This window comes from Halyomorpha halys, unplaced genomic scaffold (assembly GCF_000696795.3).
Source record: "Halyomorpha halys isolate HHAL.00 unplaced genomic scaffold, Hhal_1.1 Scaffold242.1, whole genome shotgun sequence".
Lineage (NCBI taxonomy): Eukaryota > Metazoa > Arthropoda > Insecta > Hemiptera > Pentatomidae > Halyomorpha > Halyomorpha halys.
The window spans coordinates 285924-291108 of record NW_027106343.1 but is presented as its reverse complement, the minus strand read 5'-3'; positions in this window follow the sequence as shown (position 1 = coordinate 291108).

The window sequence follows — 5185 nt, the reverse complement described above, 5'->3', positions numbered from 1 at the left end:
TAATTTTTTATTCAGAGCTCTATATCTTTAAAACTACCATCAACAATAGAAAATCTAAGGCAGCATCATTTAAAGTAGAGTAAAATTGCTGAACTATAAGCCCTAATAGAGCTATTTAGGTTCAATAGTTTTCGAGATGAAGCTTTTTAAAAAGTGACATTTCATAAAAATGTTGTTCAGAGTGTATTGAAAGAGCAGTAGTTCGTGAATTTATTTTGAGAAATCTATATCTCAGGAACTATGTGACCTACAGATGTCTATTAGCACTCAAATTAAAGCTAGTTTAATGAGCTATAAAGTAGTTTATTATCAATATCTTTGTAGGAATAGTAGTTTTCATGATATTTGCTAAAATAAATTGATTTATAGTTGTTCAAACAATAAGTTTGATATTTGAAAAATATTATTTTTAACGTTTTGAAACAGCCGCCATTTTTTATTTCCACTACCTATGCTTGGCAGACTCATCAGTTTTGACTATTAATTACACATAGTTTTCATTAAAGTAATCAAAAAATGCGGTGAAAAGACTGCCTTTTTTCTCCTTTTGGGCTCTTGTACTAGGTTTCGCAGAATTTTTCTTTTCTTTTCTCTCGAGTTTAGACGTCTAGATTGGGTAAACTAGAAAAATGAAGGCTACTTCATTTTTTGCAGCTAAAACGTTCTAATCATAAAAAACTAATTAACATCAGTGGATGGAGAACGGAATCCCATTAATATCATGTACAGCAGATGTTATTTCCTTTTGTATTCAGGGAATTCCCTCATGACCTTTTTCGATGCTGACGAGATCAAATTAAAACTACGTCTCTTGGAGCGAACACCCTTGGATGGGATAGAGGAATCCCGGCCAAAGGAATGCTTCGGTTGTGACGTAGAGCGGGCGTTGAAGATGGATTAAAAAACATTCGACAAGCTAACGAGCGAGGAATCCCGTTGGCTCAGTCTGGATATTATTAATACTTTAAATTATTTTTAAATTAATTTAATTTAATTAATACAAGTTGGGCGAATTAACAAAGGTTTGGGGCAAGGCAGATCTTCACTTGTCCGAAATGTTCCTTATGGTAGTAGATACATGACTCGAGCAATTTTAATTTGTTTTAAACAATGATTATTGAGATCACGGAACACTCATTTCTTATATTTAGCTAATGATGGAAGTTAACATTAAATAATTGTCTTGTCTTAATAATAAATTAAATGATTTTTTTAAAATATTTATTTATTGCTATTTACAACTGTACATTATAATACATTTAGTAAATCTGATCTCAGTTAAATTGGAGTGTTACAGGCGTGTAGAGAAACTACCCATTGGTAGCACTCTAATGACGTTTTACATTAGCAGATATCGTGGCCATCTTCTTTTCAGGCGCCTCAGAGGATTGTCAGGAATGGAAGAGGAAGCAAGGTTAGAAACTAGTGGGTTCGGGTGGCTAGGGAGTTTATAATGGAAGGAGTGATATCTGGTTCGGGCTACATAGGGAACATTAAGGTCTTTATGTATGATTTTATTTGTGACAAAGTAAGCATTGAGGATTTTACAAAAGATTTTGGAATGCAATGATTGGATACGAGAGGAATTCGTAGGTTTAGTGGAGCCCCAAAGCTCAACTCTGTACGTCCAGATTGGCCTTATTACAGTCATTTAGATTAGTCTTTTGTAATGAATTAGAAGTTAAGACCGTTTGTCCAGTAAGTGCTATAAAAGTCGAAATCCACGTACAGTTTCCTGTCTTTTCAGTCTTGTGGGAGGATTCCAGGTTAGTCCTTTGTCCAGATGTAGTCCACCAATGTAGCCGATCTGTTGGACAGGGGTGAAATCAACATTATTAAAGGAGACTGTAGGGTAGTCCGTCAGTTTACGACGAAGAGTGAAGATGATTTGATGGGATTTATTTGGGTTTATAAATGAAATTTGCGCGTTTTTTTTTCTATCTCTCAGGAATGGAAGAAATATTCAATTTGTCCATAGTTGATAATTTATGGTTTTTTTTTCGAAAAGTATTGAACTTAATGAGCACTATTAGAGCTAATATTTTAGAAAATTTACTTATATTATATAATGTGTTATGAAGGGTTTTTTTTTTTTTTAGTGTCGTAGATATTTTATGAATATGAAACTCAGAGAAGTACAAAAATGATGATGAAACTAAGAAAAAAAATATTTTCTTTTTAATGACATTTACTGTATTACTTGTATAGTCTTAGTAAAAACCGAACTGACAGAAAAAAACGTGAAATTTATTCTTTACTGCAAAGCACGCAAAAATGAACTATTTGTAACTTTTGGAACAGCCACCCTTTTTCATTTTTATTATTGTTGAAATAATAATCTATTTTGACTCTTAATTGTATAGTTTTCATTAACTTTTTTATTTTTTTATTTTTTTATTTGCTATTTACCACTGTACATTATAATACATTCATTAAATTATTTTTTTTCTTTCTTCTTTGAGGTATATAGGGTAAAATATAAATTTATAAATTTAAATTAATATAAATTATATGTATAAATGATTGACCGTAATATTTTAAATAATGAAGAAGACGGCCAGTAGTTAAAACAAAAATAGTTAACAACTATTTATTATTGTTCTCAAGAACTATGTGACGTATTGATGTCTATTAGCACTCAAATAAAAGCTAGTTTAATGGACTATAAATTAGTTTATCGTGTTTATTTTCATAAATTTTGCTAAAATAAATTTATTTATAGTAGTTTCGTATTTTTTGTATCGTATTATATTTTATTATACATATAATATCTGAATAATAATAACTATACTAATACAGTATACTGTATACTGTATACTGTATTTATACTAATTCAGCCAACGTTTCGACCCACATTGCAAGGCTTCGTCAGGGCTAAAAAAGATACCAACACATAACATAAGAAAAAAAGTAAATGAAAAATTAGGGTATACAATGAAACGTAAAAATAAAATAAGAAAAATTAAAGGATATAAACAATAAATGTAAACGGAAATAGTAACAGATACAAATATAAAATAAAGTACAAACTAAGATGGAAGATGGAAAAGGTGGATAAGAATAAAATCAAGAATAAATGAAGAAAATGAATGAGATAGAATTCATACCTGTTTTAGTACAAGAGCCCAAGAGGAGAAGAAAGGCAGTTATTTCACTCCAATTTTTCATTACTTTAATGAAAACTTTGTATAACTACCTGTCTAAATCGATGAGTCCGCAAACTATAGGTAGGGGGAATAAAAAATGGCGTCTGATTCAAACCTCAAAAAAAATTAATTGGTTATTTGTAGCTTTATATCTTTAAAACTACCAACAACGCTATAAAATGTAAGAGAACATCATTTAAAGTAGAGTAAATTTTCCAAAATATGAGCCCTAATAGAGCTACTTACGTTCATTAGTTCTCGAGATATAGTTTTTTAAAAATATACATTTCAAAAAAATGTACAGAGTGTACTATAAGACCAGTAGTTAATTTATTTTGAGAAATCTATATCTCAGAAACTATGTTACGTATAGATGTCTATTAGTACTCAAATTAAAGCTAGTTTAATGGACTATAAATTAGTTCATGAAGTTCATCTTCGAAAAAGCAGTATTTTTCATTATATTTGCTAATATAAATTAATCTTTAGTTGTTCGGACAAATTTTCATATGCGAAATGTATATTCATAGGCGAATATCATAAAAACTAATACTCCTACGACGATATGTCCCATAAACAACATTATAGTAAGTTAAATTTCCTTTATTTTGAGTGTCGGCAGACATATGTACGTCTTATGGTTCTAGACATATATTATTTCAAATATCAAACATTTTATCGGAACAACTAGAAATCAACATTTTGTGAATTTATTTTGTCAAATATCATAAAAACTACTACTCCTACAAAGATAATCTTTATAAACTATTTTATAGTAAATTTAACTAGCTTATATTTAAGTACTTATACACACCTTTACATCTTGTGGTTTCTGAAATAAAGTTTTTCATAAATCAAACTTATTGTCCGTAAAACTATAAATGAATTTATTTTAGCAAATATCATTAAAACTACTATTCCTACAAAGATATTGTTAATAATCTAATTTATAGTCCATTAAACTAGCTTTAATTTGAGTGCTAATAAACATTTATACGTCGCATAGTTCTTGAGATATAGATTTATCAATAGATATTCACTAACTACTGATCTTTCAGTACGTCCCATACAACATTTTTATGAAATGTTGGTTTTTAAAAAGCTATATCTCGAAAACTATTTAACATAAATAACTCTATTAGAGCTCATATTTTACCAAATTTACTCTACTTTCAATTATGTCCTCTTTGGTTTTTAGTGTTCTAGGTAATTTGAAAGATATAAAGCTCCGAAAGGACAATCGATTTTTTTTTTTAATAATTGTACTTATTTTGTTAAAAAATGTAAAAGCTATATCTCAAAACCTATTTAACTTAAATAACTCTATTAGGGCTCATATTTTAGCAAATTTGTTCTTCTTTAAATGACGTTCTCTTGTGTTTTCTAGTTTTGTAGGCAGTTTTAAAGATACAGAGCTCCGAACTTATTAACTCCGAAGTTATTTTTTTCTAACGTTTTTGAAACAGCCGCCATTTTTTATTCCCTCTGCCTATACTTGACAGACTCAGTCACTTTGATTAGTAATTATACATAGTTTCCATTGGAGTAATCAGAAATTGGGGTGAAATTACTACCTTTTTTCCTTTCTGGCTCTATTTTGTACTATTTTTAACGAAGTCAGAGTGAACCGTTTGTATTAGGATTGGAGGTGGCAGTTAAATACATAACATATAAAATAGAATAATTTTAACCCTACCTTAAATTACCTCTTTGTATCTTATATAAAATATTTTAAGTTTTTTTGGGTTTTTTTTTTAGCTATTTTTTTCTTTTAGGTATTTTTTAACTATTTTTTGTTTTCTTTCGACCGTACCTCTGACTATCTTCTCCATTATATAAATTTTATAATCAATGCCACAAATTACATTGAAAAATATTCTTTAAATTCTGGATTTCTATTAATAATTTTGGATGAATCTGTAATATTAAGAAATCTTCTGGCTCTGTTTTTAATTGAAGACAGTTAGAGAACCTCCGAAGCCTGCTAGGTCAGTATAGTTTTTAGCGATGTTTCCTCGTTACGATTTCGGCCCGACGGG